The following is a 13,045-nucleotide window of genomic DNA, read 5'->3' as shown; positions in this document are numbered from 1 at the left end:
GGGCCATCTTCAGCTGGCAGAAGGACTCCTCTTCCAGCTTTTCCCACCTAAAGGGCGTCTTCTGGTTTTTGGCTTTCCGAGATTGACCTATCAGGAGGTCTTGCATAGGGGCTGCCATTTTGGTGAAACCGGGAATGAATCTTCGGTAGTAGCCTACCAACCGCACTTCCTTTATGCTGGAGGGTCTTGGCCAGTCCTTAATCACAGTGATCTTATCAGGGTCGGGAGCCACTCCGTCAGCACTCACCACGTGTCCCAGGTACTGCACCTTTGGTTTCAGGAGGTGACACTTGGAGGGTTTCACCTTTAGGCCGTAATTCGCCAGAGCTTCGAACACTTCTGCCAGGTGTTTCAGGTGGTCCTCGTAGGTCTTGGAATAGACGGTGACATCGTCCAGGTATAACAGGACCGTCTCGAAGTTCCGGTGTCCCAGACAGCATTCCATCAACCGTTGGAAGGTTCCTGGTGCGTTGCAGAGCCCGAACGGCATGCAGTTAAATTCACTGAGACCCATCGGGGTGGTGAATGCGGTCTTCTCCCGGTCCGCCTCTGCTACAGGAACCTGCCAGTACCCGCTAGTGAGATCCAAAGTAGAGAAGAAGTTAGCAGATTTTAATGCAGCTAAGGACTCTTCTATCCTTGGTAACGGGTACGCATCTTTGTGTGTGATACGGTTGACCTTCCTGTAGTCTACACACATTCTCATGGTGTTGTCTTTCTTTTTCACTAAGACTAGTGGAGCTGCCCAGGGGCTACAGCTGTCCCTGATTACCCCAGCCTCCATGTCTCTAAGCATCCCCTTGGCGTGTTGGTAGTGTGCCGGGGGTACGGGTCAGTATCTCTCCTTTATGGGAGGATGGTCTCCCGTGGGGATGTTCTACCCCCTTTACTCGCCCGAAGTCTAGTGGGTGTTTGCTAAACACTCTCTCGTACTCTCGAACCACCCGATAGACTCCCTGTTTCTGGTGTGAGGGAGTGGAGTCAGTACCCAAATGCAGTTGCTGACACCAGTCCTCCATTGGTTTCTTAGAGCCGTTACCTTCCTCTGGTTGAGATGGAGGCAAGGGTTCCACGGTCTGTACAGAGTTCTGGTTGATGGTGAACAATTTGGCTAGCGTGGCATACCGGGGCAGGTGTACTTCTCTCTCCCCGATATTTATGATGCGAACGGGCACCCTCCCATGGCGTACATCGACCACCCCCCGTGCTGTCAAAATGGTGGGCCTGCTGTCTGTGTAGACGGGTTCTACCATTGCATGGTAGTCTCTACCTCTTAGACCAATAGCTGCCCGGCACCAAATCATCATCTCACTTTTTGGGGGCATGGCAATAGGGAACGGGTCACACATTCTCACGCTACCTATCTCACCACCAGATAGTTCCACCTGCTGCCGCTTCATCAGTGCCCGGATCTCTTTTTGGAGCACACGCTGCTGGCTGGAACTGGCGTTCTTGGCAACCTGCTGTAAAATGAGAATCACCTCTGCAAGACAATTTTCAATCACATTGGTTCCCAAGGTTATTCTAGGGTGACTCTCATGACGGTCTATGTCCACTATAATCAGTCCTTGTGCCGCCAGTTCGACTTTACCGATCTTAATGGTCACCTCTTTGAATCCCACCTGCGGCACGGGCTGACCATTGCTGGCGATGATACTCAGGTCGTCATCTGGGTAGCGGGTTATGTCCGAGTCATTCCAGTACTGCTTGAAGAGCACCTACGGGATGGTGGTGACCTGTGACCCAGTGTCTAGTAGGGCACTCATAGGAATGCCATCCAGTACCACAGGCAAGATTGGACGTCCCCCTACGTATTTATCACGCCAGTTTGATGGGCCTGATGGTCTTATGCCTGGGGGTTGGCCCTCTACCCCAGGTTGTGCCCGTTTAAATGACAGTACCTTGCCACATGTCCGGGTTGATTGCAGCGGCGGCAGATGGGTCGTCCGTCCTCGTTGTATCTGTCGCTGGGTCTTCCTCTGGCCGGTGGGGTCCTCCTCAGTCGGCGCCACGGGACGTCCTCCGGTCCGGATGCCAGCTGGATCTTTCCTGGAGAAGAGACCTGTAAAGACTGCACAGTTCTGGTTAGGGCGGCAACGCTCTTAGTCAGCTCTTGGACCTGATGGTGCAGGTCTGTAGCCGGGTCACTGTTTAAAGCCTGCGCATCAGCTCCCACAGGCTCTGCAGACAAGGGCGCTGTCCCCTGGTGGTAAGTGATAGCAGGGCGCCTGTGGGTCACAGCGCCACCTGGTGCCGGTTCTCGGAGCACCCGGATGGCTCTGTCCTTGAACTGTGCAAAGTCCAGGTCAGGGTCCTGTAAGGCCATTGCCCGCAACTGGGTCCGGTGGGCATTGCACAGTAGACCCTGAATAAATTGTTCAGTCAACAGCTTATCTTCATTTCCCACGCTGTCAGGGTCTGCCTGCTTAATGGCTCTCAGGGCCTCTTGTAGGTTTAGAGCATAGTCTCTTATACTCTCATGTGCCCGTTGTTTGCACCCATAAAATCTTAGTTTTATTTCGGCTGAGGTGCGGGTGTCAAATGTGTCTTTCAGCCGGGTTAGTATGTCTCTGACAGTCCTCTTCCTCCCAGGTGGCCAGGACTTTACCTCCCTTTGGGCTGCCCCGATTAATTGGGCCACCAGGATGCTCACTTTTTGCTCTTCTGTGAGGGGGTACACCTGGAAGAGGCTATCCAGTCTTTCTCTAAAGTCATTTAGAGTATGTGACTCCCCTGAGTACTGGGGTAGCCAGGTTGCCCCCGGGATATAGGGCAGGGTGAATGGCATGACTGCTGCAGCGGTTGCGCTGGCGGTGGCTGTGGCAGTGGAGCTCCCCTCGGTATCCGGCATCCTCCTCCCCCCTAGTGGACCGTGGCCTACCTTGCGATGCTCTTCTTCCGTAGGCCGCGGCTCCGCAGTCGATCGTCGGGGTTGAGGACCTGGCGTCGCGCTCCGATGACGTCAGCGTCGCTCTTCCTCCCTTCCAGGACCTTGCGCAGCGTCAGAGCGTGGGGCGGAGCGTGGGGCGGAGCTTCGGATTTCACGTGCTTTCGGCGTCCACGCCCCTCTTCTTCCCGTGCGGCGTCCCGAAGATGGCGTCCGAAGGCGGGAAGCAGCTGCGGATGGCGGGAAGAAGGCAGAAGATGGCGGGAAACAGTCCAAGATGGCGTCTGATGGCGGGAATCGGCTCCGGATGGCGGGAAACGACTCCGGACGGCGGGAAACTTCACCACAGGTAAGTATAAAAGTCTCTTTTTCAGGCACGCAGTACCCGGTGGTTGCGGGCACGAAATCCTGCCGACTACGCCAAAGTTGACGCGCCCCCTGGGCCTGTGCTGTGCAGGGGAATACCCGGAGCCGGATCGCTGAGATGCTGGGGGTTGTAGTCTCCGTGTGGCGGTGACGCGGTCCGTGCCCAGGGTGGTCAAACCAGTGGCAGTCTATTTGTATGGTAATAAGTGTCCGACTACACCACCCGTGGATTGCGGTCAGTGGGGACCGCTGCTGCGCTGCAGACTGCTGAGGCTGATGTTGTTTGCGCAGCTGAGTATGGATGACTCCCCACGGGAGAAGTATTGCCTCAGGGCAGCTAATGTGGAAGATGATGGGAGTGATGGTGTGAGGGTCCCAGTGCTAATGGTGCTGGTGCGGCAAGGAATCACAGAGACGTGAGGTGCAGTTCAGGGTCTTTACTGATGGTACAAGGCAGACCCTCCCGGGAGTACTGGCTAGTATAAGGGGCCTGGTCAGTCTGCGAGCAAGCAGGAGTTCCCCTGGCCAGGTGGATTTGTAGGCCTCCCCGTTTATCTGCACTCTTCCTGGCTACCTTGCTGTCAGCGGTTACAAGTAGCCCATGTCCCTGAGTATACCGTGTGGTGCTCACCCGTATGGCTGCTTACTTGGGGCCTTCTGTTAGCCTCCGCTCCTGGATGGCGGCGCTGGTCCCTTCTCTGTGACTGAGCCTCCGGGCTTCTATGGCCAGAGGACCTGGAATCCCCTGCCGGCTGGTTTCTGCTGCTGGGTGTATATTAGTCCCCACAGCCTCGGACTCCTGTGTCCGGCTTTAGTATCTTCGTCCAGGGCGAACTCTGCTCAGCTCCAGCCCCTGGACTTCTGCTACTGCTCCTACAGAGCTCCTAGTTCTTCCTTTCCCTCTCCAGGCTCTGACTCCTCTAATCCCGCCCATACCCAGTTTATAAGGGCAGATTCCTCCCCTCCCAGGTCTGGGCGGACCGTGTTGCATGCTTAGGGATCCTGACCAGAGAAACCTCCCACTTGCTCTCAGACATAATATCTCTATTACTGTGGCAACCAGACCCCTGGGGTGTCACAGATGCAGAAAAAAAATATATTCAGTTTGCAACCTGATGGAGGTCAGTATAGATGGACTAATAGAGAAAGTCCCACACACTGCTAGAAGGCCAAATATTTTTTCAGAGCTAGATGCAGACAAAAAATTATTTTTAATTTGCAACCTGATGGAGGTCAGTATATATGGACTAATAGAGAAAGTCCCACACACTGCTAGAAGGCCAAATATTTTTTCAGAGCTAGATGCAGATAAAAATTATTTTTAATTTGCAACCTGATGGAGGTCAGTATAGATGAACTAATAGAGAAAGTCCCACACACTGCTAGAAGGCCAAATATTTTTTCAGAGCTAGATGCAGATAAAAATTATTTTTAATTTGCAACCTGATGGAGGTCAGTATAGATGGACTAATAGAGAAAGTCCCACACACTGCTAGAAGGCCAAATATTTTTTCAGAGCTAGATGCAGAAAAAAATTATATTCAGTTTGCAACCTGATGGAGGTCAGTATAGATGGACTAATAGAACAAGTCCCACACACAGCTAGAAGCCCAAATATTTTTTCAGAGGTAGATGCAGATAAAAATTATTTTTAATTTGCAACCTGATGGAGGTCAGTATAGATGGACTAATAGAGAAAGTCCCACACACTGCTAGAAGGCCAAATATTTTTTCAGAGCTAGATGCAGACAAAAAATTATATTCAATTTGCAACCTGATGGAGGTCACTATAGATGGACTAATAGAATGATGCTATGCCCAAAAGATTTTACTTCACTAGGTGCAGTAAAAAAATTTGTATTCTATACACAGGTGGTATATCTTGCATCACAGATAGGCTACTCCACTGACTAACACACTCTGCAATAGGCCAAAAAGGATTAGCTTTGCTAGATTCAGCCAAATGCTGTGAAAAAAACTTGCACAGCACTGGCACAGACCTGCCTGGCAAAAACTGATAGGAACTGATGTAACCTAGTCCTGAAAAGGACTGCAATTACAATTAGTCTTTACTCCCACAACCTATCTATTTAAGAGCACAGACCTGCCTGATAAAAGTCGTAGGAAATGCTGTAACCTAGTCCTTAAAAGGACTGCAATCACAACTATTCCCTACTCCCAAGCTATCTGTAGATTTGTGCGAAAATTGGCTTGAAATTAACAAGGTATAGCGCACACAGCAACAGCGGTGCCGTCTAACACGCAGCTGCAGCAGTGAGAAAATGGTGGCGACGGGGAAAATGGCTTGGTCTTATAGGGCAAGGACATTTGACATACACTGCCAATGACACATGCCCTTGCTTGTGTGAAAAAAAGCACTTCGCTCCGTGTGTGCGCTGCTGATAGGCTGACAGATTGCACCTCCCCACTGTAAATGCGGGAAAGAGAAAAAAAAATGGAGATCTTCATTATTCCTGCAGAGATCCATCCCCTGCCCCTCCCCCCGCCCCGCTGTACACTCAAACTGCGTATTAACATTAATTTTCATCATTACTGAGAAAAAATCCAGTTATGATTTTGGTGCACGAACAGTTATCGAACATAACCTCGAACAGCCGAATTTTTCTCAAATCGTTCGTGTTCACCGAACGGCTCGAACACCGCCCAAAACAGCTCGAATTTGAGATTGGCGAACAGTTCGAGTCGAACAACGCTCATCTCTAGTTGAGAGATACAGGTGGCGACTCCGCTCCGTCCGTATCCCCCTGGGATCCACTAAGCCTCCGGGCTTTTCTGACTGAGACGTGAAGTGACGAAGTCAGATATCGGGGGCCGGTTACCCCTCTTGCAGCAGGAATCCCTCTGGCTAAGCCAGAGTGAAGAATACAGGTGGCGACTCCGCTCCGTCCGTATCCCCCTGGAATCCTTTTGCCTGTGGAGCCTATCTCCTCTGCTCCCCTCCGAGGCCTTCTTAGAACAGGACCCTGACCGGGTAAAGACACTGGTTAACTCCTCGTCTCTAGGCCAGAGAGCAAGGACCGCGAATCTTCAGCGAAGACCCACAATCAAAAACCTTGCACTAAAGATGGCCATATATTACATATGATACTGTTTGTGCTCTGTGTAAGTGTTTCCTCCACCCTCACCCACTAATTGGTTCCCCCTATCTTTGGTTCCCCTCATTTCCTCTATCCCGGGACGGGGCAGCACCCTGGTGCATTTAGACCCCCTACAGGACAGGAGTGGTGTAGTGTTGAGTTTGAAGTAGGGTCCTGAGTGATGCTCCATCCTTACCTGGAAGAGGAGATACCACACCTCTATCTGAGGTGCAGTACCCCTGTGGCGACTGAACCCTCAGGGGTGCCACACTTGCAAGCAGGAAAAGTCCGGTGGACTCCCATTCAGACAGTTCCTCGGCTTCGGAGGGTTAGGTTAGCTCAGGGGCCTCATCTGAGTCAGCATCCTCTTCAGACAAAGGCTCAAGTCGCCATTGCTTTCCCCTGAATGAGGTGGATGTCTTAGTGAAAGCAGTCCGCCCTACAATGGGCATTGTGGATACAAGGGCGGAGAGATCGGTGCAGGTCCTGATGTTTAGGGGTCTGGACGAAAGAAAGAGGAGATGCTTTCAATTGGTGGATAAAGTCCAGGGGTTAGTGCAGAAGGAGTGGAAAAAGGGTTTCCTTCCTCCTTCGCTTAAAAGGAAGTATCCCTTCGGCAAGTCATCTTCCTCTTCATGGGATAAAGCCCCAAAGCTGGATGGATGCCTTCCTCAAGGGGGCTTGGGAGGCGGCAGCAGGAACCCTAAGGCCGGTGGTAGCATCAACATGTACCTCCAGATCTCTCATGGTCTGGCTGCAGCAACTGAAGTCCCAGCTAAAGTCTAAGGTTTCTAGAAAAGACATCCTATCTAATTTCCCATTAATCCAGGGCGCAGCCGACTTCTTGGCAGATGCCTCTCCAGATGCGGTGAGGTTAGCAGCCAAGTCAGCAGCCTTGTCCAAAGCAGCTCTCGCAGGGCCTTATGGCTAAAATGTTGGCCGGGGGATCTCCAAGCTAAAGCAAGACTTTGCTCCATGCCTTGTGAGGGGGGTTATCTTTTTGTTTCATCAATGGATGAGATACTGGAGAAGGCAGCGGACACTAAAAAAGGCTTTCCATCAGTTTCCATGCCATTATATAAGCGTTCTTTCCGGAAGGAAAAGTTCGCCCAGAGAAAGTCAACTAAAGAACAGGATAGATAGAAGCCCTGCAGGGGGAAAGGTAGAGGGCTATTATTTGGTTCCTCCTCCCAGGGACCCCAGCAGAAAGGATAATGACTCGCTCCCCAGGTGGGGGGAAGGCTGTCATCCTTTCTTCCCGCCTGGGAACGTACTTCCAACAGCAGTTGGATCCTAGGTCTGGTCAAGTCGGGGTTAAGATTGGATTTCTAATATGCACCCTCACAGAGATTTATGGTAACCCCCTCTTGTTCCTCCCTCGTGCAGCAGTTAGCTCTGGAATCGGAAGTCCAGGAACTCATACAGAAGTCTGTCTTGCGGGAGGTCCAGAAAAGGAGAAAGGGTTCTACTCCCCTCTCTTTCTGATCCCAGAGCCCGATGGTTCCTTTAAAACGATTCTAAACTTGAAAGCCCTAAATAAGTATTTGAGAGTGCCTTCGTTTAAAATGGAGTCTTTAAGTTCCACAATAAAACTTCTTTTTCCTGAGTGTTACATGGCAGTCCTGGACCTTAAGGATGCATATTATCACATACCCATTCATGAGAGATATCAGAAATACCTCAGGATGGCAGTTAGATTAAAGGGGGTGGTAAGACAGTTTCAGTACGCAGCCCTTCCTTTTGGTATGGCAGTTGCTCCTAGAATTTTTACCAAGGTTATGGCTGAGGTTATGGCTCATCTTCGGGAGAAAGATGTGCTTATCATTCCCTACCTGGATGATCTCCTAGTGGTGGGAAATTCCTTCCTTCATTGTAGTACACTTTTGGAGCAAGTAAGGGTCGCTTTGAAAGACCTTGGTTGGTTACTAAACTTAGAAAAATCTAGACTTAGGCCCATGAAGACCCAGCAGTATTTGGGTGTCGTGCTGGACTCAGAACTGCAGGTGTCCCGCCTTCCAGACTCAAAGATTAGGAAGATACAGCTCCTGGTGGAGGCGGCTATTCAGAACCCCTCCATGTCTCTCAGAAGGGCAATGTCCCTGTTGGGAACTTTAACCTCTTGTTTCCCAGCAGTTTTATGGGCACAGTACCATTCCAGGACCCTGCAGTGGGAGGTTCTGCACAATGAGTTTATCCTCAGGGAGCGTCTGGTGGGTATTTTGACCTTGTCCCCTCAATCAATTTTATCTCTTCGGTGGTAGATGGATGTTCGAAACCTGTCTAGAGGTGTCCCATGGGTGATATATCCATTAGTGTTGAGCGAACATGCTCGACACTGCTCGGTACTCGCCCGAGCATCACGCTACTCGGGATGTTCGGCGAGCACCAAGCATTTCCGGGTTACTCGGGCGGGAGCTCGGATCTCCGCCCTGCATGTGTGGCGCTCTTTACAGAGCCAATGAACATGCAGAGATTGCCAGCCGCAAATATATCTATTTTAAATTGTCTGGTATACCCCAGTAAACAATAACTGTGGTTTTGCCATTCCACGGTAAAAAATCTCTATTATTCAGCTTTTGGTATTTTTTCCGTAGAGAAAATTGTAATAGTTTCTCCCTGATTGTTCAGATTGTTTAAAAGAGTCGGGTGTAGGCCAGAGAAATAGAACTGTGGTTTTCCTCTTCCACGGTTCTAATCTACTTTTTATTACCCTTTTTCCATTGATAGTGCGAGTGTAAGCTATTTTACTTCCTTTACAATGGGCAAGGCGCATGGCAAGGGACGTGGAACTGGACGTTCTGGTGATGGTGCGTGCAGAGGACAGGGCCGTGGCCAAGGTGAAAATGTGCCACAACCAACAGCCACATCTTCTCGCTCCCACTTCTTGAACGAAAGACTAGGAAAGCACAGAACAACACCAGTATTGCGAACTGATCAGTGTGAACAGGTTATTAATTGGATAGCAGATAATACTTCCAGTTACCTTGGCACCACCACCTCCGGTCTGTCTTCCACACGGTCAAATCTTAGTAGCCGTGAGTCTCGACCGCATACTCCTGCTCACCCTGATGTTCCTCCCACCATGCAGAGTGTCGTCAGACAACAACTGATCCCACACTTGGACACTCTGAAGAGCTGTTCACTGGTCCATTTCCAGATTTGTGCCCCTCGCCTGCTCCGCTTGAAGTGGTGGAAGAGGAGATCCCATGTAGCGATGCCCAAATATTTGAACAGCCACGGCCACAGGAAGTCGACGCTGGCAATTTGTCACAAGAAGTGGACGATGACAAGACACAATTGCCAGGAAGTGAGGAGGAGGATCGTGGTGCGCAAGTGGAAGAGGAGGAGGTGGTGGATGATCTAGTAACTGACCCAACGTGGCAGGAGGACATGCAGAGCGAGGCCAGCAGCACACAGGGTGAGGGAGGCAGAGTACCCCAACTGGCAGGAAGAAGCAGTGTGGTGGCCGCACACAGAAGGCAGGCAACAGTTCCCCGTAACACCAACATAAGGGACGTTGCCAGTACAACCGGCAGGTCTTCCAGAGTCTGGAATATTTTTAAAGACTCTGCTGATAACCCCAAAAAGGCCTTTTGTACCACCTGCCATGCCAGCATCAGCAGGGGTGACAAAACTACCAGCCTGACCACCACCAGCATGATCAGGCACATGGCAGCAAAGCACCCGACTTTGTGGGGTGAACCCCAGGGTCAACGACCAGTGTCAGCGGGTGTCACCACTGCTTCTTCCGCTGTTGTGCGTGCAATAGAACCCCCTGTTGTGTGTGCAAGGCAATCCCCTGTCCATACTGCATGCAAAGATGCCCCCTCTTCTGAGTCTTCACTTGAAACAGCATCAACGTCCACGTCCCACCGCAGCGTTCAATAGTCCATATCCCAGACCTTTGAATGAAAGAGGAAATTCGCAGCCAACGCCGCACAGGCCACAGTCCTAAATTCGCACATTTCACGACTGCTTGCGTTGGAAATGCTGCCTTTTAGGCTGGTGGAGACGGAATCCTTCCGCAACCTTATGGCGGTGGCCGTCCCTCGGTACTCGGTCCCCAGCCGACCCTATTTTGCCCGGTGTGCCATCCCCGCACTACACAAGCACGTGTCCCAAAACATCTGCCGTGCCCTCAACAATGCAGTTACTGGGAGAGTCCACCTGACAACGGACACGAGGACAAGTGCTTGTGGTCAGGCACGGTACATCTCCCTGACGGCACATTGGGTAAACATAGTGGAAGCCGGGACCCAGTCGGACCTTGGGACGGAACACATCCTCCCCACACCGAGGATTGCGGGCCCTATGTCAGTCAGAGTTGCCCCCACAGTGAACAGCTCCTGCGCATCATCCTCCTCATGTTCAGCCTCCATCTCACATATCACCACATCAGTTAAAAGCTGGAAGCACTGCAGTACTGCCTCCGCCAAGCGGCAACAGGCTGTGCTGAAACTCATAAGCTTAGGTGAGAAACCTCACACTGTTTGTGAGTTGTGGACAGCTGTGAGAGAGCAGGTAGATCTGTGGCTGAGACCGCTGAACCTACATCCAGGCATGGTCGTGTGTAACAATAGCCGTAACCTGGTGGCGGCTCTGAGGCGAGGCGAGATCACACACGTACCATGCCTGGCTCATGTGCTTAACCTCGTGGTTCAGCGGTTTCTTAAATCGTACCCCGAGTTGCCAGATCTGCTCGTCAAAGTACGACGCCTGTCAGCTCATTTTCGCAAGTCGGCTACAGCTTCCGCCGCCCTTGCTGTGTTGCAGCAGCGTTTGCAGCTTCCGTCTCACTGACTGGTGTGTGATGTCCCCACACGTTGGAACTCTACCCTCCACATGTTGCAAAGGATTTGTGAGCAGAAGAGAGCAGTTGTGGAGTACCAGCTGCAACATGGCCGTCGATATTCAGGTCAGACTCCACACCTAAGACCTCAGGAGTGGACCTGGATGTCTGACATATGTACCATCTTGACAAACTTTGAGGAGTCCACCAAGATGGTGAGTGGCGATGACGCCATCATTAGCATCAGCATTCCACTTGTCTGTCTTTTGCAACGCTCTCTGCAGAGAATTAAAGAGGAGGCATTGCAGCCAGAGTATGATGAGATGGATCAAGAAGACGTAGCGGTCGATTACACACAGCCCAGTCTCATCTCATCCCAACGTGCATTGGGGGACAGTGAGGGAGAGGAGGAGGAGGAGGAGGAGGAAGAACAGGAGCTTGTATCATGCGCTGTAGACGGTAGTACCTGTACAACTGTTATACCGTCGGTTCAGCATGGGTGGCCTGAGGACAGGGGGGAGGAGGAGGAGGAGGAGAGCATGGTCAGTCGTCATCTTGGTGAGGACACAGAAGTCTTGCCCGTTACCAGTCTGGCACGCATGGCTGACTTTATGTTATGCTGCCTTAACCGTGACCCTCGCGTTGTCAAAATGTTGGGTGACAGTCATTACTGGTTGGTGACACTTGTAGACCCCCGCTACAAGGAAAACTTTCACTCTCTTATTCCGGAGGTGGAGAGGTCTACAAAAATGGGGCAGTACCAGAAGGCCCTTGCTGCAGAACTGTTAAAAAAATTCCCATCTGAACACGCTAGCGGCAGAGGTCACAGTTCGTTGCCCAACCAAGGCGTACATGCGAGAGAGACGCAACTCCAATCCAGCAGAGGCAGGGGAACACTGTCAACGTTCTGGGACAGTTTTCTCAGACCCTCCCTTCGGACAGACCCTGAAGTGCGGGGTACTCTCACAAGGAGTGGAAAGTTTCAAAAGATGGTGAGGGAGTACCTTGCCGACCGTACCAGCATCCTCCGTGATTCCTCTGTGCCTTTTAATTATTGGGTATCCAAGCTGGACACTTGGAATGAACTCGCTCTGTACGCCTTGGAGGTCCTGGCCTGCCCTGCCGCTAGCGTGTTATCGGAGCTTGTTTTTAGTGCCGTTGGGGGAATTATAACTGATAAGCGCACTCGCCTGTCAACTGACAATGCTGACAAACTGACCCTTATCAAAATGAACAAGGGCTGGATTGGGCCAGACTTCTCATCACCACCAAATGACAGCAGAGTAACATAAAGTCAAATCAACTGTGTTATTTTGGGAGGTGTATTCACATGCACCGCTTCACACCCACACATGTGTATACGCTTCCTCATTTCAGCTGTTTTATGTTCTTCTCCTTATCCTCAGCCTCCACCACCACTATACCACCAGGGTGACCGTGGTCCGTGTTGCCATTATTGAAAGTTCCTCCGTCCTTATTTTTGTCCGCTTTTGCTTGGAAGGCATAAGCAAAGACTGTGGGAGACCCACTCCCCAATAATGGGAATAATATTTTTAAGATGCTGTACTGTATGGCTCTTGTAAGTGGCATTAAAACCGTCTTGTTAAGCTACTGCGACCTCCACCACTTTTCCAAGGGGCATTCAAACCGTCTTGTTAAGCTACTGCGACCTCCACGTGTCTTCCGAGGGGCATTAAAAGCGTCTTGTTAAGCTACTGGGACCTCCACGTCTCTTCCAAGGGGCATTAAAACCGTCTTGTTAAGCTACTGTGACCTCCACCACTTTTCCAAGGGGCATTAAAACCGTCTTGTTAAGCTACTGCGACTTCCACGTCTCTGCTGAGGGGCATTAAAACCATCTTTTTAAGCTACTGGGACCTTCACGTCTCTTCCGAGGGGCATTAA

The sequence above is a fragment of the Phyllobates terribilis genome, unplaced genomic scaffold (genome assembly GCF_046119375.1).
Source record: "Phyllobates terribilis strain yellow unplaced genomic scaffold, ASM4611937v1 Scaffold_5__5_contigs__length_657084704, whole genome shotgun sequence".
Lineage (NCBI taxonomy): Eukaryota > Metazoa > Chordata > Amphibia > Anura > Dendrobatidae > Phyllobates > Phyllobates terribilis.
The sequence above is the reverse complement of the archived record's forward strand: the minus strand, read 5'-3'. Positions refer to the sequence as shown.